The sequence below is a fragment of the Apis mellifera genome, linkage group LG5 (assembly GCF_003254395.2).
Source record: "Apis mellifera strain DH4 linkage group LG5, Amel_HAv3.1, whole genome shotgun sequence".
Classification (NCBI taxonomy): domain Eukaryota; kingdom Metazoa; phylum Arthropoda; class Insecta; order Hymenoptera; family Apidae; genus Apis; species Apis mellifera.
Window position 1 is genome coordinate 10,659,704 of NC_037642.1, and position 24,580 is coordinate 10,684,283.

The following is a 24,580-nucleotide window of genomic DNA, read 5'->3' on the forward strand; positions in this document are numbered from 1 at the left end:
CTTTCGAATTCTCGCGCGAAATTTGAACATTAAGATAATTAACGAGTACCTAATGGCGGGAAATATGATTTATAAAGTTTTTCTTCTTCTTTCTTCTAGAATGTACAATTTTTTTTTCTTTCCCTCTTTCGAATTCTCGCGCGCAATTTGAGCATATACGATCGATAATTAACGAGTATCTACTTCCTCGTGCAATCCCCTTTTCCTACCTCGTAATTCAAGCAATCGTTGCAACGATGAGAAGAAAAATTTCCAACGCTTTCCCTCGCTTTACTCCTCGATTTACAAGAGGATGAAACTGGAGAAAATTATACGGATAATGGGGCGAGCAAGAAGGTGATCGGCGCGTATGCAAATTTCCCTTTAATTCGAGGGGAACGTTAAACGACGCTAATTCGCGAAACGATGAATTTGCTCGATAAATATCACCATAATCTCGGTATTAACATCGATCAATCGCGGCTCGCAACGTATTTGGAGAGGGCTCGCGCCCCGATTAAAAAGAAAACTCGTCCGTCTCTCCACTTTCCCACACGGGCAAACTATTTTGCATTCCACAAACGATCCTCCTATTTTGCTCGATCGGTAATTGCTTCTGATAAAACCTTCCTTTATCGCGTTCGCTTCCTACAACTACTTCTCCTCTCTCCTCTCGTTTAGGACGCAAAAAAAGGAATTCTCCTCGAAGAATTCATGAGAGATTCAAAACCTTCTTCGAAAAATCAGTCGAAAAGAGAATCGCACAAATTCACAGAATATTAAAACTATTTCGAATTATCGAGAATCCTCTCTCTCATCCATCGAGATCAAGTTCGAAAACCGCAACAATGTCGCTAAGTAAGCCGAGATCGAATTTCACCCTTTTTTCTCCGCAGGACGCTCGATCTCGATGTTCGAAACTGATAATACAGATGTTCGGATAACTCGTTTGAAAACGAGAGTCCGCTCTCGTTTTACTTTATTTCCCGCCCATCGCTGGGATTACTCTAGCGTGGAAAGTCGGTAAGCGTCGCAACGCATCGCCGGCCACAGTTCGAAAGAGAGACAGACAGATATGTTCGAATTCCCCTTTCTGAAAAGTACGAATCGCGCTCGATCTCGATATTCGCGCATATTCTCGTTATCAATTTCCCTTTGCAAAACGTGCTCGAATGGACTCGCGTATCGGAACATCACTTTGCAACACGCGTCGCGCGATGACAAATTTACGATTCAGATCTAATCGCGCGTGATTAAAGAAGCTCTCCCTCCCCTCTCCTCGAAACCCGTCCTCGTTCCTGGGATATTCGCGGACCGAACTGAATCCGTGGTATCCCAATTAGCGTGCAATCGGCATAATTAACCCTGGAGGAGCGTAGCGTCGAGTATATACGTCTTAATGACGATCGAAATTAAAGAAAAAAGAAAGGAAAGTCACTTCCTGTTTACGATCGATTCTCAGAGAGAAAAGTGGAGTACATTTCTCGTAGAATTTTAATTAACAATTCTACGATTCTCGAATTAAAATGTTTCGAATTCTCGAAGCGAAGCTTTCAATCTTCCTTTTCCAAAATTTCAAACGTCAACCAAGCGATTCCCTGCCTTATCGGTGGAACCGATCAACTCGATTCGAACAAGAAAACTCGAAACTCGTTCCTTCGAACGAAGATTGGAAAACGACGGTCGAAACCGATTGGGACGAGTCTATCGAGCAGAACGAGAAACGAATCGAATCCTCGATCCCTCGACGGAATCGGAGAAAGAGCGCGGCGTAAACAGGCGGAAAATCGATCGATCGATCGAAGGAGGGGAGGGGAGAAGTTTTCATCTCTTGGAATAATTAATCAGCCGCTTATTATTCAGCCTCGTTAACTCGTGATCAGTTTGGAAATTCTTTTCGAAAACCCGCTCACCTTCGGATCGATATCGATCACCTTCCTCCTCCTTTCTTGTCATAGATCTGTTCGCGCCCCGTCTTATCGGCGAGATTAATTCAATAAAATTTTCGCGATTTCTCCTTGCGCGAGATGATTTGTAAAAATTCGAGGGATCTCGAGCAGAGAGAGGAGCGGTGATCGAGCGACGGGCGATCGATAAGAATCGCGGAAAATAAACGAGAGCGACCGGCAGCCATTTCCAAGCGGCTCGGCGACCGCGTCCTTGCGCGCATCGAAATCACCGGCATCCAACCACCCGGATTATTAAGACGCGCGCATCAGAAGCGAAAAGTTTAAAACCGAGTTTTGAAGAAAGGAGAGCATTCTATATATCCAAAAAAAACAAACGAGGAGATCTTCTCAGTTCGAGAAATCGACCTGCTCGACAAAAATTATTCGCCTGTTCTTCGAATCAGAAAAAAAAAAAAAAAAAAAAGGAAGGGAGAGGTGATGATGGGATAAATCTGGGGCTGATCGATAGGAGTCGTGCTCGACTTCGCGCATCAGCCTTATCTGCCGATACATCGAGCCGCGGTAGAAATGTTTAATTATCACGTCCATTCCTTCCTTCCCCGTCCGGTTAACCGGATAGCCAAGTTATCGTAGCCGAGGGTGAGTGCGAGGCGAGTAATACTCTCTCTCTCTCTCTCTCTCTAATACGACGCGTACACGTACACGACCGTCGTACCGACTTCTTCCTTCACAAATATCCCACCAATTTTCTTTATCTACCATCCTCGTGTCGCGGCTCTCGCATAATGCGCACTTTGCATCTCTATCGATCCATCCGCTACGCGCAATCGTATACGCACACACACACACGTACATGTATCGAGCCGTTCGGAAAGTAACTTCGCCCCCTCGCGTTCGAACTAATCGAATGCTAGTCGTTCAGCCAATTTCGCTCTAAACCGCTTTCTCGTTATAAGAGTATGACATTTCTACGTTTTTCACGCGCCATAATACAACAAAAATGTAAGACCAAGACAAGCATTTTCGGCTATTTTATTGTCCAGAAGGTTAAAAACTGTCGAAAGTGATTAAAAATATATATTCATATTTCTGGAAGATCTTTTAAACTTTACGAACACGAAAGGCCTTTAAAGCCATCGATCGAAGCAATCACTCGAGAATTTGAACTTGGAAATGAAACTTGGAATTGGAATTTCTCAAATTCCTATTTTGTTAGCCAGAAGGTAAGAATTGTGATGAAAGTGATTAAAAATATATGTATATATATTCACATTTCTGGAAGATCGGTTGAACTTGACCAACACGAAAGACCTTTAAAGCCACCGATCGAAGTAATCACTCGAGAATTTGAACTTGGAAATGAAACTTGGAATTGGAATTCCTATTTTGTTAGCCAAAAGGTAAGAATTGTCGAAAGTGATTAAAAATATATGTATATATATATTCACATTTCTGGAAGATCGGTTCAACTTTACGAACACGAAAAGACGAAAGGCCTTTAAAACCACCGATCGAACATTCAAGAATTTGAACTTGGAACTGAAACTTGGAATTGAAATTTCTCAAATCTCTCAATCGGACAGTGTTCGATCGTCATGAAAGAAAAAGGGAACGAAATTACTTTCCGAACAACAAAGAATATAACGCAAGATGCGCGAAAGAAAGGATATTGGCGCGTGCCCTGTTCCAAAGGGAGGTGTAGAAGTAGATGGAGGGCGTGATCGAGGAACGGCAGCGGGGATGGGGAGGCCCCTTTTACGACGGGTCCGGCCGCGACCCGTCCCCTCGTTGCTAACAATGTTTGTTACACGTTGGAGAGACGTGCGTACAATGCGGAATGTACGCGTTATATCATTACGCATTATTACCCATTACATACCTCGTTACACCGCGCGTATCGTATATTACGCCGCCGAGGAGGGAAAAAAAGTGTGGGATTTCTGTGGACCGGCGGTGATGGGGGCTGTGACTCGAGGGATCATTACCATGCAACCTGCTAGAATCCGCGTATATATATACGTGGCAAGGGATATCTAATTGTATAGTAAATAACCTTGGTAAATTACGCGTATATAACGCCGGATAAGGAAGGCGTATTGTGCGCCACCTATCGCGACACCGCGTCAATCTCCACCACCATTGTCGCGGGTGATCATAGGCAAACTCAAGCTGAGTTACGATCCTCTCTTCTTCTCCATCCTTCTTTAGACTGGAAACTTGGAGGGTTGGTTTTTCGAGAAGTTTCTTGCGGATTTAATTGAGATATGTGATTCTTGAATCGATCGTTCGAGGAAGAAGACTTTTTCTACGATTATAAAGATTATTATATATAAGATTATTATTATAAAGACGAGATTATAAAGATGTGCAAAGGAGATTAGAGATTTTTTAGATAAGATGAAATGATAAAGGAGATATCGCGGCGATATCGTAGATAAATTGTTGCAAAGGTTGAGAAAAAAAGAAAGTTTTTAATAGAGAAATAATGCGAGAACAAATTAATCGATAAATCCGAGACACGTCGATATTCGCAATTCCAGAATTTATCTTCCGATAAATAATTCGTATCTACAAGTTAGATCGTAATCTCTCGAGAGAAATCTCCTTGAAAAGGAGATAAAGAAAATCGTAATGCATCATTGTGACGTCATAATAAAATTCGAGTTAAAATTCCGAACAAAGATTCCGAATAATATCGTGCATAGATTACTCACGAGAAAGACGATTCCGGGAACCGAGGTGTGGAAAGAAGGACGGCGAAATGGAGGCAACCGGGTCCGGGCGTAACCCGGAACAGACAGCGGGTTACGCAACCCGTACGAAACCTTCCAGCGTAACATTGACTTTTTCAAGTGTAATTGCCTCTCGCGCGCTCCGATTACTAATCGACGCGGCCGGTGAACGTGACACACATTCGATTTTAACCTCGCCGCCAGCCACCGCGTTCGTACCGGGCCATTGTCCGCTCCGAGCGAGCGAGAGAGAGCGAGAGAACAAGAGCGAGAGCGAGAGAGCGAGAGCGAGAGAGCGAGAGAGAGCGAGAGAGAGCGAGAGAGCGAGAGCGAGAGAGCGAGAGCGAGAGCGAAAAAACCGCGGGAAAATCGTCGATCGTTGGTGGAAAGAAAAAAGTGTTTCGAAATGGAGGAGAAAAGGAGAGAAGAAACGAATGCAGTCTGGAAGAAAAAAGAAAAAAAAAATATGATACGTTCGATAGCCTTCGAGCAACGAATGATTCCAATTGAGTCATACGTGGATTATTACTTCTTTTCTCTCCTTTTGTTGTTTTGCTATCTAGAAAAAGAAAAGAATTCTGGAAAAGAAAAAAAAGAAATGTATAGCCTTCGATCAATGCGGATAATTTGGATTGAGTTGTACGTGGTGTTATTATTTTCCTCTCTTCGTTTAAAAAGAAGAGAAGGAATAAAAAAAAAATGTTTTTTATCAGTTCCTCCACGAGAAGTAACAGTTAGAAACAGTTGCGTGAAATTGTCCGCGAACTTGGCTCAAAGGGATACGAAATCGAGAAGGTGTAGTTTATATGAAAATAGGGATGTAGATATTATGTTAGATAGCATTTTGAATGCGTTACGTGATTCCGTTCTGTAGCGGAGACACGCTTCGAGCGGTGCACCGCAAGGGAGGCTACGTTACGGGGATCCGGATTTGCAAACCAGTTCGTCCGAGTATTAACAGTTAATAATAGTAACGCGTAATTGCGATATTCTAATATCGGGCGTGGATCGAGGGAGAGAGAGAAAAATGCGAATAACACGTCGAGTTTGTAACAGCTGCTCGGATCGAACAATATGGCTTGACGCGATATATTACTATAATAATTAGCTTCATCTCTGATCGGTGCAAGAGACGATTCATTATTCAACAAAGTTGTAACGTGTTAATATAATGAGACAGCAAAATTATACGTCTCGTTCGATCGTGCGAATATACCCGCTTTCTTTCTTCTATTAAATCTTGGAAATTGGATACTCGAATATTTGAATGTCTTCAAGAGTTATTAAAAAATTTAAGCGATAAGCGATAGAAATAATAAAAACTGGTCGAGCGTGGTCATATAAAGAGAGATAAGAATTCAAAATATTTCGAGAAATAGGGGGTTCGACGAGTCAAATTCGATGTTGGATATTTTCAAAAAATTGGCAATTCATAGACTAGTGTTCTAAAACCAAAGTGCTCGCAAACTCGGCTATCCAGGAATTTATGTACTCGCGAATCAAGGTACCGGAGAACACGGATATTCGAGAGAGCACAGGTACTCTAGAATGCAGGCATTCGAGGGTATAAATTTCGACGGCGATCAACACGCTGCTCCGTTCGTAGGACGAACCAGTAACGGTAAGGGATCGGCGAGAAAAAGGGCAAAAAGACGGGAGACGAAGAAGAGAAAAACGACTTACGAAGTCTCGATTTACGATCATCTTGTGGGAGAAGTCTCTGCCCCTTTGACCGCCATTTTTTTAAGATGACGCTAACAAATGGAGCGCATAGAATGTTTCGGAGCCCATCAACTGGGAAGAGGGGAACTCGGAGGGGTCGGCTTTGAAAACGTACATGAATCACGATGAACGAAAAGGTTGCCGCACGTTTCGTGGAAGACCACGAACACAACGATTGCAAAGAAAGTTTTTTTTTTTTCTTTAACGACGATTCGACATTGTAAACAATGGAGCGTGTGCCTCTCCTCGGAACGATCCTAATCGTGAAACCGTGGAAACCGTGGTAGCGATAATCGTGCGAATAATATTGCGTTGCTTAACTGTGGTCTATATATTGCGAATGATAACCTTGGTCTCCAGAAATGGGACGCCATTTGTTCGACCGCGAAATAAATAAACTTTAACCGTTTAATCGGTCCGATATCGGTTTAATTCTTTTACGGACTAATATCGGTGTAACCGTGTAATTACGAATCTATCTACCGTACGACGATCTTTAATAGATCGAGTGGTAAAAACACTCGATCGGTTTCCAGGACGTACAATCACTCAGCCTCGGACAAGGTATCAACCGTTTTCTCGATCGAACATGGAGAGTTCCGTTACCCTATTAATTCGCCAAAAATTCCGAGAAACCCGATGAGGCCCTCCGGGACATAAGATCCACTGGACACGTCGCTACGAAAAGGATATCCAACTAAAATTTCCACTCACCTGCTCCCACTGCCTCCGATCCAGAACGTGGTGAACGACGGTCGCCGTGAGGCACGTCCGCTTGCAAACTAATTTTTGTTTTCCCCACTGGTAACTCCACTATGGCACTGTATTACTGTATGTGTACTATACGTATCTAACTTGTACAAGTGTACGTAGATGTACCGGGCGTATGTTCCCGAGACCACGAAAAGGGGATGCGTACGCGAGCCGAGGCGACAAATACGAGAAAATCGCGTGAAACCACCGTTTCGTATTTCAACGTGCGCCGGACGGAAAAATGTCGAGAAAAGACGAAATAGCCGGCGGAGAGAAAAGGAGAGTGACGACTGGCCCTGCTCTGACACAGATCACTGACCAATTCCGCTGGAGGACTGACGCGATACTGACTCGACATCGCATCTGGCGAGGAGCGCGACAACCGGCTTCGCGGCGTTCGGCCGGCTTCGACCAACTTCGGCACCGTTCGCCACTCGAACCTGTGGCTACGGATTTGTACGCGTATTCGACGAACGCGCGTCCCTACGCGATCGTAACAGTGTGTGCGTACAAGGTACTGGGTATAGTACATCAAGGTAAGTAACGTGTACGAAGGTATAGGTACGCCCACGCAATTTAGGCTCCTGACGATAATGAAGAACTCGGCTGTACCTTACGTGAGCGTGCATTATGGCCGCGTTCGCGCGTTGATACCGCCTCGCGGAACGTGCGCATTTCGATGTGCGCACTTCGATGGTGTGCGTGCGCACACCACGGAATTCGAGAAGCGATAGCGTTGCAATTTTTGGCAAGGATAACGTTAATCGTGCAAACATTTCTTCGATCGTGCGTTCGCCTCTGTGAAAACGGTAGGTTTAGATCGCTATTATCGATAGCATTGCTTGGAGAAAGAGATACGCCGGAGGATGGATAGAAATGTAATACCGAGCGCAACGGGGCATACGACGAAAAGTCACAGTTAATTGCGGCATTACTGCATTAACCCTACTTTTTTGTGCTTCGTTTCACGTTACGTTAAGTGTATTACCTTGTAGAAATATTGCCGCGTATCGGTATCGGGCCTTTTCTTTCCTACGGAGAGAAACTGGTTTCACGTTTTGCACACGCGTTCACTAATAAAATCGCGACAGCCGCGAGCGATAATCACCGGTAACCGCGCTCGACTTTTCGATTCGAACTAATTTTCGATACGTATGAAAATGCGTGGCGCGGTGATCGATGTTCACACCAGTTCCCTCTGTCGATCGTTCGGCGAATCGTAAACCAGACACAATTATATACGATATTACATATTTAAAAACGCGTATTTCATTTTGCACTCGCTTTATTCATATCTACGAGTTTATTAATCCTATCCAAATGATACGAAACAATAACGATTCCTCGTATTTGTCCAATCGATCTTCGAATTAATAAACAAAAAACAATCTTCCTACATCTATCACCCTCCGTGTTAATCTGTCGTGGAAGATGTAACAGGCGGGAGTACGTACAAGTTACGCGAGTACGTTACCGCATCTTACGCGTAACATACTGCAAACAACCAGTCCGACCAAGAGTTGAAAGAGAAAGAGAGAGAGAGAGAAAAAAAAGATCGGATGTCGCTTTCGAGGATCTTTAGACACGCATATAACGAACGAGTCGACGAGAGACGCGCGCGTTACCCGGCAAGTTTAATTATAAGTAATCCCGCGTCCTCGGTGAATTTAATGCGCGTGGCCATGGATCGAAGAGGCAAGGATTTAAAGCCGTGTTACCGGGCCCGTTATGAAAAACCGACATTACGGCTGATGATACGGACTCGCATACGGCGAGTGCCGCGTTTCTGAATAGGCGGAGGAGGCGGGGGAGTGGAAGAGCGCGCGGTAGAAAGAAAGGGGAGGAGGAGGAGGAGGAGGAGGAGGGGGAGGAAGGAAAAAGAGATAAAGGAAAGAAAAAAAAAAAGGAAGAGGGATCCATACGCGGCAAAGCAGTACACGCTAAACAGTACATTTGCAATCATGAGGGTTGGCGGATATGTAAATGTACGCGAGACATTGATCACGCACACAAGGTGCACCATACCGCGCGGGTGTCCGCGTAAATCCTCCTTGTTTTTCCGCCAAGGGAATAACGAATGAACGCCAGCGGATTCCAGGAGAGTTCGGCCCTCCCTCTCTCGCCTCCTCCTCCTCCTCGTCTTCGCACAATTAAAACGAGAAACACGGGGACAAGGTGGAAAAGCGTTGCGATGTAAGACACGTTTCGCGAATATATCAGACTACGTAGCGAAATTCTCCCGAGGTCTTCTTGGTCGAAACCGGCTTCCTTAATGAGAATCCTATTTTTTTCTTTTTTTTCCTTTTCTCCCCTCCCTCCTCAGATACTTTAATTGCCCGTAACCTCCCCTTCTCGCCCTTTACACCGATCCTTTCTCGCTCGCTTTTAACGCCCTTTATTTGTTTTGCATCGATTCCACGCGCATTCCCCGGGCTTTATTACCGATCAACCACTCGAAGAATTTACAATCCGGTGTGCGTAAAGCGTTCGAAACGAAATAAGTGGATAAAATTTAAGGACCGAGGATTCTCCGACTATCGAAACACCCTATATATATATAATGGAATCCAGGGAAATAAAGAAGACAAAAGAGGAAGGAATGGATTCCACGGTAATCGTGTGGAATCGTTCGCGACGTATTAATTACGTAAATCCATTTGAGAGATCAACCCCTTCCGCTTATTACGCGATAACGTGGATCTATGAGGAATTTAACCTCGAACTTCCGGAAGCTCGCACGAGACGAGCGTTATGAATCGGGTCGAAACGTTTTCCCCGCGGTGCAGAAACGACGACGACCGAGGCGATGAACCGCGAGTGGCCGGATCGTGAGATAATTATGGAAATGAATTTCGATCGTTAGGGAGGCGTGGACGCTTACGTCCTCTGTGACACGACCTGCCCTCGACCGAGCATACCGCCTACCCACCATCATTTTCCCTACAATTTTCGTGCCTGCGTGTAAACACACCGAACGGTATATTATATCGTATTACTACGTTCCTCTCTAGCTGGCCAACCAACTTCACCACAGGCGAAACAACCTTTTCGAAACGATCAACATGCTTCCCTGTTTAATTAGAATCCAAGCGCGACAAGTTTTTTTTTCTTTTTCTCTCTCTCTATCTTTCTTTCTTTCTTCGGTGAACTTCGGTTATTTCGGGGGACTATAATGCTAGGAGGTGTGTTTAAATGTTAGCTCGACGGTTGTATAAGTGTTCGTAATAAAATTTAAAGAGGACGATTTGTAAGTTTTTAGTCTAGCGAGAGAGAGAGAGAGACGCGACTAATCTTCGAGTCTCTCTGTCTCTACTTTTTTCTCTCCTCGCTAGGATTGAACGCTCGCGCGAGAGAGAGAGATGGAGAGAAAATATTGATTTTCCAACGTCAACGTCTTATCTCGTTTCGTTAGAGGTGACCTCGAAATTCCAAGTAGTCGATTTTCAGCGAACACGCTCGATTCCACCGCTTAATTACGCGTAAACGTCGTTAAGATATCTTAATCGGTGGGAGAGGGACAGAGGACGTTGGGTTGGTGAAAATCGACGGGAATTCAGAGACATCTAGGACGGGCCATTTAACGGGAAACGGCTGGACGTCTTTAACCGTCGGATCGGGTCCGGGTTTCGAGTCGTTAAAAGCACGGGTGAATAAATTACGCGTGCAATATCCTATCTTGGACGGAGCCGGAGTAATTATGGATCTCGCTTCCAACGAAACGAGTAAATACGTCTCGTGAGATGAGATAGAAAGAAAGGGAAGGGAAGGGGGGGAAAGGAGGCGGTCGTCAGCCGGGTTGGATGGAAATACCGCTTCCCGGCCGCGTAAAAATCGTACAAATGAATTGGAAGTTGTTACATTCCGTGTGAAAAATCCATACGTGATTACGGTTACGAGTCGCTACGCGAGCAGGATCACGGAATGGATCTGCTCTCCGTCTCCACTTCATTAGCTTCCTCGCTTCTTTTATCACGCGTCTTCGAGATATATTTCTCGAAAATATATATAGGCGAATCGATTTTAGATCGCCAACATCTTGTGTCAAATTGTAACCGATCGACACGAATTCCTAAATAGAGATTATCTCTCGGAACAAGTTTGGATAGGAAGATTTGATACGGTAGGGGAATCGTGTCTTGGAACGAACCGTTTTACATATAATTTTCATAACATCAATTTTTTTTTTTTGAATTGAATAATAAACAAAATTTATGGTATAATTAGTATGTAAATTCTCGTACGTAAATGCCACGGTAAATAAGGATCACGTATTTATTTCCTCCGATAGAAATTAGATCTAATCTACCTTATCGACCGATCTATCGATGATTTTTACAAAATTCTTCTCGTCGAAATCGGATACCAACGGATTCGAAAAATTTCGAATAAACTTCGTTGCTTTGAATGATAAATTGCTCGTCGAAACGATTTTCTAATTTCACAACTGTGAAAGGGATAATCAAGCGAAGGAATGTGCCATTGAGAAAAGTAGTGAAAAATTTCGAACAAACTTAACTCTCGTTAAAATGCTCGAATAACATTTATTCCTAACCGTTACTTTTCGTAATAATATCTCGACCATTTGCCGCTATATATATACAATTATTTCCAATTATTGTTATTATTACGTTTCGAACGCGATATATCATGGAAAAGTGGCCATTAAAATCTTGCCCGTCACCCGACGCCTACAAGTCTCGCGGCTGCGGTCCTTGCCACGATGCGCCACTTTTAGGCCGTTGTTAGAACTAACACGCATCGATTTTGATCCCGTTACGGTCTCCGTGTTTTTCCAACCGCGCGCGGTGCACGTAGACGGTGCCCGCCTCTGTGTGCCGGTGCACGCGTGCGTGTGTGTGTCGGCCAGCCATTCCGCCTATATCTGATCTTTAGCGTCGTCATTACCGTAATTGCGGTTAATCGTGTTTGCAATTTTCTTTCGTACCCACGTGATCCTCCGCCTTCAACTTCTTCGCCGCCCCGGCCGACGTATGGTTAATTCATGCTGCCAATTAGAATAGTAATTCCGTTTCATCCTCCGCTTCCACACCGAGCGAGAACAACCCGATCCTCCGCCGTGTTCCGTGGCGTGGCCTTGGCATTGTGACCCATAAATAGCAATGGAAATTGAAATAAACGACGCTCCTCCTCTATGCATTCATTCGTGCTTCGACGAAATGCCAAATCCCCGAGGAAGAGAGAAATTTCGTAGATTTTATTCTTCGACGATTCTTTTTTTATCTATTTATTTATCAAGTTTCGTGTCAACTTTTCTCCCGTCTCGGAGATGTTTATCTTTATATTGTACGAAGCGAGGAAAAAAATCATTCGAGATTTTAATTTGATTCGAGATGAAAGGGGATCGATTTCACGACAGAGAGAGAGAGAGAGAGAGAGAGAAAAAAGGAGGGGAGAATGATAAAATCTTCGGTTTCGCGTTATCACCTGCCACAGAAACTTGGCACCGCTCGCTTCAATGGCTTCCTAACAGTGTACAACGCCACGAGAAACCTGTTTGTCATGTACCTCGTTCTCCGGATAATATTAACAGCGTTCTGTTGCTCGAAACGTACCGGCTTAAAGGAAATCGTGTTTCTCGCCGATATTACGCGCCGGACAATAAAACTTCCTTCCTCTTCCCATCACGTGACCCCTGATTCCCCCCTCTCCTTTCCAAATCACCGACTACCGGCTAATCCTCGCGTAACATAAAAAAGAAAAGACTCGCGTTATCGAAAATAAACAATTCTCGTGGAAATTTCGACAACGAACGAAACGTTCATGCATCCAAACTCCCCTCCCCTCGAGTGAATATCTTTTAATCGCCACGGATACAATTGCGTGTATATTATCGATAAACGAGATAAGAGAATGTTTCCTCTTTAAGAGGAAAGAAAATTAAAGATATCACGTCACGCTGATATACGTGTCTTTTCACCGTTGTTCGACGAAACGACGAATAAAAGGATGGTTAAAAGCAGAAGTTCGCTTCCTGCTCGTTCGTTCCCGACCCGTGGCGCGATGTCGTTTGTCACGTTCTTCCCCCTCCTCATTTTTCTCTCTCGGGCATTTTTTTTAAACGTCATCAACGAGGAGAACCCCCGTTACCACGCGCTGCTGACACGCTACGCCTCGGTCCCCTACCAGCGGATCCAGCCTCGCATAATTTTCACCGCGGAAGATGTATGAATGTTTAGACCCGGCAATGTTCGCCGGGTCAAAGTACGGGTTCGCGCGAGGGAGAGAGAGAGAGAGAGAGACAGAGAGAGGAGATATATACATATATATACGATTGTAACCATGATTTCAACAACACCACCCCGCCAAGAAACCAGTGGAACCAGCCGATGAATCGTCGGATGATCGTAAAAGTGTATCCGATTCCCGTAGGAGGTCCCGCTATATCTGCCCCGTTCTACACGGAATTTCGTACGGAACGCCTCCTCGCTTAAGAGCCTCCCCTCTCTCGAAAACGCGCTTCCAGGCATTTTCGTCCGCTCGAACGCGCGTTTTCACACGCACCCGTCTTCTCACCTAGGAAAGTGATCTCACGCGTGGAAACTTTCGATCAGAATTTTTCACGATTTATATTACGTGTATATTACGTGATTTATATTTACGCGTAAAGAAAGGAAATTTTGTGTATTGAAGTCTCTTCGTTTTCGCGTGTTATTTTAATAATGTCGATGAGATTTCGAAAGATGTCATCTTTTTATTTTATCGAGATGTTGCAATAATGTACTCGATAACATTCATCTATCATTCTTATTTTTCACCGTTATTTTTTTTCTTTTTTATTGTCAATTTCTAATAGAAATAATTTATTTAATAACGGATATATCAAGCTCATCTTCTTCCAATTAATTTCATTAATAATGCTTACGAAACTTTGAAAATAATATTTCCATTCTTAAGATCGCCAAACTCGGATTAACACGAAAAAATAGTTCTAATTTGAGATAAAAAAAACAATCTAAGATTATAAAAATTTTAGAAAACAAATTGGATCGATTCGAGTGATGGCTAAGCGCAAAATTTAATATTTCAATTACAATGTTTATGGTTTGATATTCTTTTTCCTCTTCAATCCTTAAAAAAAGAAATGGCGGATAATAAGATCGGTCATCGTTCGAAATCTCTCGTACGAACCCGTGAAAAGTGGCACTAATATAAATTGCAAGCTTCTTTTCAAGGGACTCGAAGCCACTGAAATTCCGCTTCTCGAATCGAATCACTCTCTGAAAGGCGGAAGAAGGAGGGGGGAAAGGAGGTATCGATCCGTTCAACAGGTGGTTGCGCGTCGCACGGGGCGAAATTACGGCGCGGAAAATGATAAATGGCGATCCACGACGAAATTCTACTCCACGCATATCCCGGAGGAGGACTCTATTTCCTTATATATCGACGCGTGGATATCGAGTCGATATCGAAGTCTGTGCATAGATACACGTGTATTTGTTCGTTCGTTCGTTTGTTTACTTATTTATTTATCTATTTACGCGACCGGTCGTCCCGTTGCAACAAATTAAAGCATCGACATCAATCACGCCTCCTCGTTTCGCTTTCCTCTTCCTCCTTTTTCCTCCCCGCGGGAAATTTGTTTAACGATGACGCGTGCGCGCGCTGATCGCTAATTCTCTCAAACGAGAATTCTCGTACGGAGTACCAAGTTTTTGCATTTTTATAACTTGCAACTATATTACAGCGAGTTGTTAAGAAGCTCGATACCGAGGCAGATAAGGTAATAAGAGATTTCAATCTTCTCGAGATGGAAGGGGAGGGGGTTTGAAACGCGTTTCGAAAATTAATTCGAGCGCCGAGGGAGAAATTTTGTAATGAAAATTCGCTCGATTCGCTTATCCATCTCTCTCTCTCTCTCTCTCTCTATATATATATATACAGAGGTTGATAAATAAATTGAAAATTTTCATTGAAAATAAATTTTTTAAATGTAAGTAATTTTTATTATTAATATATATTGATAAGATTTTGAAAATTCACCTTTTCGAACGAACCAACGAAATGTATATCTAAAATCGAATAGTAAGAAGATTCGATATATATATATACATTTCTCTCTCTCTCTCTCTCTCTATATATATATATATATATACAGGAGTTGGTAAATAAATTGTTGATATGATTATTTTTAGGAATTCATTGGAACTAAAAAAGTTTATAAATTTTTTCATTGAAAATAAATTTTTTAAATGTAAGTAATTTTTGTTATTAATATATATATTGATAAGATTTTGAAAATTCACCTTTTCGAACGAACTAATGAAATGTATATCTAGAATCGAATAGTAAGAAGATTCAATATATATATATATATATATATATATATATATACATCTCTCTCTCTCTCTCTCTCTCTATATATATATATACAGGAGTTGGTAAATAAATTGTTGATATGATTATTTTTAGGAATTCATTGGAATTAAAAAAGTTTATAAATTTTTTCATTGAAAATAAATTATTTTTTTTTTCGTAACGTTTTTTTTTCAATGTAAGTAATTTTTATTATTAATATATATTGATAAGATTTTGAAAATTCATCTTTTTGAACGAACCAACGAAATGTATATCTAGAATTGAATAGTAAAAGGATTCGATATATATATACATATATATATATATATACATCTCTCTCTCTATATATTTATATATACGTCTCTCTCTCTCTATATATATATATATAACATCTCTCTCTCTCTCTCTCTCTCTCTCTCTCTCTCTCTCTCTTTCTATATATATACATATATATATCCTTGCTTCTTCGTGTTTCGACTTCTTCTGCGAAATTAAATCGAAATAAAATGGAAAAGGGAGAAAGTAAATTCGATAAAGTATTCGATGATCACAATGTCAATCGTTATAATTACTTGCTACTTATTTCCTATAATAGGATCGTATTGCTTTTTTGCCGAAAATAAATGTAAATTCCACGGCTGGATGAGAGTTTCGAAGGGAGCACCTCCGGAAGTTTAATACGATCCGCAAGATCCGTGGTCGCGGTTTATTTGCTTGCTACTAGCCGAACAACCGGCAATCTCATCGACATCCTACGCTTAATCAAAGAAAAAGAGTTATCCGCGCGCGTATCACCACCAAGTAGCAACGTTCCCACCGCGATTCGATATCGTAAATACCAGAGATCGCCATCGCGCCTCCCTCCCTCGCCGCTCTCTTCGTCTTCTTTTCGCGTAAAACGCTCAATCCCGATGAATTATATACACACACGCGTATAATTACACGTATATAGATGCATTATTTGCACCTCGATGAGAGGAGAAGAGGCGACCGAGTTGCCTGGAAAAAAATGAAGGATGGAAAGATAAATGGACGGATCTCCCCCCCCCCCCCTTTAGGATATTTTTATTTATCGATATTCTTTCTTTCCGGGACGGACGGCGGATGATCAACGATAAAGCCATTTCAATCAGAGGAACATCATTGATAATGAAACGAACGCGGTAGGACCGCAGCGTCACGCAATCTACGTCGAAGGCTACGAAGGCTAGAACGCCGATGATAGGAAACGACAGGCGTCGCGGCTCTCCACTCGGAATATTCACCGTTGTTGAAAAACGAAACTCGCGAGTAAGGATATATATACGTATGTGTGTGTGTGTGTGCGTGAGTATATGTGAGTGAGTAACGTGCTATTTTTCGAATACCGAAGGGCTAATATAGGCGCGTGCAACAGGTTTTTCGATCATACCCCGTAATTTACCAATTTCTGCTATTACGAGCAAAGTAAGGATTCGTTTTATTAATAATGATCGGTAATGGTTATCGATGCGCCCCCTTGGACGCCGTTTCGAACGCAGGAAATTTGCACACGATTCTTTCGAATATTCTTTCGAATCGTAAAAGGATTCGATCGATGTTCAAAGATTTCTCTATTTTTCTCTCAACGTCATTGGACATCGAATCTTTCTCAGTAGCTTCGAAAGATTTTGAAAATACACCTTTTCGAAGGAAATGTATATCTAGAATCGAATAGTAAGAGGATTCGATCGAAATTCAAGGATTCTTGTTTTTCTCTCGACATTTTAAGATTTTAAGAGATTTTGAAAATTTACTTTTTCGAACGAACCAACGAAACATATATCTAGAATCGAATAGTAAGAGGATTCGATCGATATTTAAGGATTCTTGTTTTTCTCTCAACGTTGGACATCGAATTTTTCTTAATAGCTTCGAAAATTTTTGAAAATCCACCTTTTCGAATGAAACGTATATCTAGAATCGAATAGTAAGAGGATTCGATCGATGTTCAAAGATTTTTGTTTTTCTGTCAACGTTGGACATCGCTCCGATCGAATCTTTCTCAGTTTCGCATCGTAGCTTCAAGGATTCTTGTTTTTTTCTCGAGATTTTAAGATTTTAAGGGATTTTGAAAATCTACCTTTTCGAACGAATCAATGAAACGTATATCCAGAATCGAATAGTAAGAGGATTCGATCGATGTTCAAAGATTTCTATTTTTCTCTCAACGTTGGACATCGAATCTTTCTCAGTAGCTTCGAAAGATTTTGAAAATACATCTTTTCGAACGATACGTATATCTAGAATCGAATAGTAAGAGGATTTGATCGAAATTCAAGGATTCTTGTTTTTCTCTCGAAATTTTAAGTTTTTAAGAAACCTAGGAAATGTATTTTTAGAGTCGAGCGAAGATTCGATCGAAATTCAAGGATTTTTGTTTTTCTCTCGATATTTTAAGATTTTAAGGGATTTTGAAAATTTATCTTTTCGAACGAACCAACGAAATGTATATCTAGAATCGTAGAGTAGTCGTAAGAGGATTCGATCGAAATTCAAGAATTCGTTTTTCTCTCGAGATTCTAAGTTTTTAAGAAATCTATGAAATGTATTTTTAAAGTCGAGCGAGAATTCGATGGAAATTCAAGGATTCTTGTTTTTCTCTCAACGTTGGACATCCTCTCGATCGAATCTTTCTCAATTTTGCATCGTGGCTTCAAAAGATTTTGAAAATTCACCTTTTCGAACAAATCAAATGTATATCTAGAATCGAATAGTAAAAGGATTCGATTGATATTCAAAGATTTCTATTTTTCTCTTAACATCCTAAGATTTTAAGAGATTTTGAAAATCTACTTTTTCGAACGAAATGTATATTTAGAATCGAATAGTAAAAGAATTGGATCGATTTTCAAAGATTTCTGTTTCTTTCTCGAAATTTTAAGATTTTAAGAAACCTACGAAACATATTTTTAGAATCGAGCAATTCGATCGATATTCAAAGATTTTTCTCTCAAGATTTCAAGATATTTTGAAAATCCACCTTTTCGAAATTATACCTAAAATCTATCTTATCCAGAATCTATCGTAAGATACATCTATCATAAGATATCTAGAATCGAACCGTAAAAGGATTCGATCGAAAGATTTCTGTTTTCCTCTCAAGATTTTAAGACTTTAAGATATTTTGAAAATTCATTTTTTTGAAACGTATCTTTAGAATCTATCATAAGATACATCTATCATAAGATATCTAGAATCGAGTCATAAAAATATTCGATCGAAATTCAAAGATTTCTGTTTTCCTCTCAAGATTTATATTTCAAGAAATTTTGAAAATCCATCTTTTCGTATATCTAGAATCGATCCATACTCAAACACTCCTATTTTTCTCTCAACATCCCTCCCCACCCAATCGAGAAATCTTTCCAGTCTCGCTTCGCAACTCGAAACCTATCCGTACCAAGAAATCCTACGAATCAACAGACGCGCGTGAAACTGTCGAAAAACCCTTTCTTCCATCCCAAGTGTTTAATTTCTCAGCCGATCTGCCTCGTAACCGCGCCTAACTAACTAAGACTCCAAGCGTTTCTGCGAGCGAATCGCGGGGCAGAGGCAAGCAAGGGAAAAGAGAAAAGAAAGACAGATAGCGAAAGAGAGAGAGAGAAAGAGAAAAAGAGAGAAAAAGAAAAGAGAGAGAGCGAAAGAGAGAAAGAGAAAAAGAGAAAAAGAGAAAAAAAGAAAAGAGAGATAGCGAAAGAGAGAGAGAGAGCGAGAAAGAGAAAGAGAAAAGAGAGAGAAAAAGAAAAGAGAGATAGCGAAAGAGAGAGAGAGAGAGAGAGAAGAGAGAGAGAGAGAGAGAGAGAGAAGAGAGAGAGAGAGAGAGAAAGAGAAGAGAGAGAGAGAGAGAGAGAGAGGGAGGGAGGGAGGGAGGGAGAAAAAATACACGCTGTTAGGTCATCGACGTCCCATCGATCTCTCTTACCTCTCTTCCTCCACACTCGCCAGACACCATATTGTTGGCGTTCCCGGTGTTCGCCTCTGTAATTACTAATTACAGAGGCCGACAGAAGTCACGGCTCCGGAAGTCGAGTCTTGTCCGCCGCGACTCTTCCATCCCCCCCTTCGCCCTCCTCCCCTTCCTCTCCAGGAGGAGAGGAGCAACATTTAATATCCCCCCGGGGAGAATTGTCCAATAAAGCCGAGTCATTGATTGGAGTCGAGACACTGGCACACGGTGGAAAAGTTTGTTTGTCGGTGTTTGCTCGCGTTCGACAACAAACGGCCGGGTAAATCTTCTGGCCTCGATTAAATTTCCTCGGATGCTTTCCAAGGACGCGCGCTGCTGTTCGCGAATCGTCGTCGTTCGAGGGAAGGGAAGGGAGGAAAGGGAGGAGGATAGGGTTAGGAGGATTGATAGAGTGGAAAGGGGGGTGAAATACGGTGACTCGTAGGTATTTAGAACGAAGGAAAGGAGGAAAGTTGTTGGAATTTTGGATCTGTTCGATTTCTTCGTACAAGTTGAATGATCGAGAAGAATAAGTTTTATATATTTTGAAAAGGACTTCTTGGAATTTTGGATCTCTCGATTTCTTCGCCGAGTTTGAATGTGATCGAGAAGAATAAGTTTTATATATTTCGAGTGAAGGGCTTCTTGGAATTTTGGATCTCTCGATTTTTACGTAGAAGTTGAATGTGATCGAGGAGGAGAATAAGTTTTATATATTTTGAAAAGGGCTTCTTGGAATTTTGGATCTTTTCGATTTCTTCGTACAAGTTGAATGTGATCGAGGAGGAGAATAAGTTTTATATATTTTGAAAAGGGCTTCTTGGAATTTTGGAAATCTCTCGATTTCTTCGTAGAGTTTGAATGTGATCGAGAAGAATAAGTTTTATATATTTTGAAAAAGGCTTCTTGGAATTTTGGATTTTTTCGATTTCTTCTCCGAATTTGCGTGAATGTGATTCGAAAATAAGTTTTAAAGAGTGACTTCTTGGAATTTTAGATCTCTTCGATTTCTTCTCCGAATTTATGTGGATGCGATTCGAAAATAAGTTTTACAGAGTAAAAGGCTTCTTCTCTTGGAATTTTGGATCTCTTCGATATCTTCTCCGAATTTGCGTGGATGTGATTCGAAAATAAGTTTTATAGATTTCGAGTAAAATATTTCTTTTGGATCTACACGATTTCTTTACTGAATTTGCGTGGATGATCGAGGAGGAGAATAAGTTCTACAGATTTCGAGTAAAGAACTTTTTCGAATCTTGGATCTTTTTGATTTCTTCGTCGAGTTTGCGTGAATGTGATCGAAGAGAAAATTTTGAAGAAGTTTTATTTTAGTTTCGAGTAAAAGAGTTCCTGAAATCTTGGATTTCTTCGATTTCTTCTCCGAATTTACGGGGATGTGATTCGAAAATAAATTTTACAGATTTCACAGTAAAAGGTTTCTTCGAATCTTGGATCTCTTCGATTTCTTTATTGAATTTGCGTGGGTGATTCGAGAATAAACTCTAAAGAGTAAAGGGCTTTTTGGAATTTTCGATCTCTTCGATTTCTTCACCGAATTTACGTGGATGTGATTCGAAAATAAGTTTTACAGAATTCGAATAAAAGAATTCTTCGAATCTTGGATTTCTTCGATTTCTTTGCTGAATTTGCGTGGATGATTCGAAAATAAGTTCTAAAGAATAAAGGGCTTTTTGGAATTTTCGATCTCTTCGATTTCTTCACCGAATTTACATAGATGATCGAAGAGAAGAATAAGTTTTATATATTTCGAGTAAAGGGCTTTTTCGAATCTTGGATCTCTTTGATTTCTTTGCCGAGTTTGAATATCATAAGTTCTACAGATTTCGAGTAAAAGATTTCTTCGAATCTTGGACATAATCGATGAGAATAAATTCTGCAGATTTCAAGGTTTAAATTACGAAGGATTTAAAAATTTTCCTTCAAAATGCAAAGAAAATGGAATATTTCAAGGTTTCAAACTCATTAATCCCAGATCCAAAGACGAAAACTCGGAAAAAATAGAATATCTCTTCCTAAAATACCCACTTTCAAGAATATTTTCCTTATTCCCTAATATTTCAAATAAACCACTTTCCTCTTCTTCGAGACTTGGGAAATTACTTAGGAAATTGCTTAGGAAACGAAACGCGAATTTCGCCACGTTCCCTTCTTTCTCCTTCTAGACCCGACCATATCTAGACCATAGCTTCTCCCCAGCTTCGATATCTTATCGATACCCGGGCACGGAACACACCTAAGCGCGAGAAGATCGATCGGTGAATAGGCGAGGTAAACGGGCGAATGAATAACGGGCCACGGTTGGAGCGTGAAGAAGATAATTGAATGAGAAACGGGGATTTTTATCGCGCCACGCGGATGTTGCGCGTCTATCAAACCGGAATGAAAGCGGCATGTCTCTCTCTCTCTCTCTCTCTTTTTCCCTCTCCTCCCCCCTTTTTTTCCTTTCCCCTTTTCCTTTTCAGTCGGTCCACGCTCGGCCAGCGATAGGATCCCGATAGGAGGTCGAGCATTCGCGATACGCGTTTCACGAGATTTATGTAATATCGGGCAACGAGTAAGTTTTGCCTCTCTCTCTCTCTCTCTCGTTCGTGTTACGTGGATCGCCGTACTTTCGCTGTCGATGCTTCCACTGTGCGTGTAGAAAGCTCCATTTATCCGCGAAAACGTGTCAAAATGTGTTTTTTTTGAGAGAGAGAGAGAGAATGTATGTCCGCATTCCCAACCTTGACACGTCGTGATTGGTGAATCTCTTTTTTTGAAACTCAATACCGTAAATTCGTCACACGGTCCTTTCTCTTTAATCCGTAAGCCGATTTCAGCCGATTCGATGCGCCAGTATATGTGTATATATATATAATTAGTTGAACTTGTCTGGCTTTTGGATCAAAGTAAATTTAAGATTGATACGAGGGGACTTTGAATTCTAAAGAAAAAATTTATTCTAATTTTATGTATTATGTATTATATGTATTTGATTCATAAAAGCGAATATTTATTGGAATTATTGGGGATTGTTATTTTAATTATTAATTATTATTTTGTTATTTCATCGAAATTTTTGCCATTTGAACTCTTCCATTCATTTTTTTTTGGACGTTTGAAGGTGGGAGGATATCCAAATATTTTCTTACTGTCCAGACATTCCTCGTCCAATGTTCAGATATTTCGTTATACGAATATTTCATATTTGATTTAAAAATTCAAATTTTTCTTATTGTCCAGACATTCCTCGTCCAATGTTCAGATATTTCGTTGTACGAATATTTCATATCTGATTTACAAAATCCAAACCTTTCTTATTATCCAGACATATCTCATCCATAAATTCCAACGTTCAGATATTTCGTTATACAAATATTTTATATTTAATTCACAAACTTTTTCATTCATTATTTTACATTTTAATTTGCAAGAATATTGCAATAGCCAAACATCTTTTTATTGTCCAGATATTCCTCGTCCATACGTTTCAATGTTCAGATATTTCGTTATACGAATATTTCATATCTGATTCATAAAATCCAAAGCTTTCGATTCACTATTTTATGTTCCAATATGCAAAGACATTACAATATCCAAAAATTCACTATCTATATATTTCAACATTCAGATATATCTTTCGCTATACAAATATTTCATATCTGATTCATAAAATCTAAAGCTTTCGATTCACTATTCTTAATGCAAAGATATTACAACATTCAAATATCTCCATCCATATATTTCAACATTCAGACATTTCATTATGCAAATATTTCATATCTGATTCACAAAATCCAAAAGTTTCGAATTATTCTATATTCTAATCTGCAAGAATATTACAATATCCAAGCATCTTCTCTGTCTAGACGTTCCTCGTCCATACATTCCAATGTTCAGATATTTCATTATATACAATTATTTCTGATTCAAAAATCCAAACTTTTCTTACTGTCCAGATATTCCTCATCTATACGTTCCAACGTTCAGATATTTATACAAATATTTCATATTTGATTCACAAACTTTTCGATTCACTATTCTATATTCTAATCTGCAAGGATATTACAACATTCAAATATTCTCATCCATACGTTCCAACGTTCAGATATTTCGTTATATGAATATTTTATATCTGATTCACAAAATCCAAAGCTTTCGATTCACTATTCTACATTTTAATGCAAGGATATTACAATATCCAAACATCCTCATCCATACGTTCTAACGTTCAGACATTTTCTTATCCATTCCAATGTGCAAGGATATTACAATATTCAAATATCTTTTTACTGTCTAGACATTCCTCGTTCATACGTTTCAATTTTCAGATATTTCGTTATATACAAATATTTTATATCTGATTCAAAAATCCAAACCTTTTTTACTGTCCAGACATTCCTTATCCATACGTTCCAATATTCAAACATTTCGTTATACGATATATATATTTCATATCTGATTCACAAAATCCAAATCTTTCTTAATGTCTCATTCATAACTTCCAATGTTCAGATATTTCGTTATACGAATATTTCATATCTGATTCATAAAATCCAAACCTTTCTTACTGTCTCATCCATAACTTTCAATGTTCAGATATTTCGTTATACAAATATTTCATATCTGATTCACAAAATCCAAATCTACTGTCTCATCCATAACTTCCAACGTTTAGATATTTCGTTATACAAATATTTCATATCTGATTCACAAAGTTTTTGATTTACTATTCTATATTCTAATCTGCAAGGATATTACAACATTCAAACATTCGCGTCCATATATTCCAACGTTCAGACATATCTTTCATTATACAAATATTTCATATCTGATTCACAAAATCCAAAGCTTTCGATTCGCTATTTTATATTCTAATCTGCAAGGATATAATATCCAAACATCCCGCTATTCAAATATTCCATACGCGCAGACATTTCGTCATCCAAATATTTCGTTAAAATATTCATATTTTCCAAAAGGCGGTCAAATATCAATCCGGAAATCACTTTCTCACTCTTATTAAAAAAAAAAAAAAAAAAAAAAAAGAAAAGAAGAGAGAAACCTGTTAATGATAAATTAAAGGCGATACCAGGAGGAACGCAGCGAGGAGGAAGAGAGTTGAAACGCGAAGGGACGTTATCGACGGCGCGTAGCAAAGGAATGCACGGTGCACCATGACCGTAAACCTAATGGTTTCT

At 40.2% G+C, this 24,580-nt stretch overlaps 1 protein-coding gene across 3 annotated transcripts in view; it reads right to left on the bottom strand.

Moving 5' to 3' along the window:
• LOC100578865 overlaps window positions 1-8,231 on the bottom strand; it is a 192,385-nt gene extending 184,154 nt beyond the window's left edge. For all 3 annotated transcript variants that reach the window (XM_006567761.3, XM_006567757.3, XM_016912303.2), the window contains exon 1: window positions 7,058-8,231. The gene's annotated coding sequence lies outside the window, so the exon portion shown is untranslated. The remainder of the gene's footprint in view (window positions 1-7,057) is intronic.
• Between the last annotated feature and the right edge of the window lie 16,349 nt (window positions 8,232-24,580).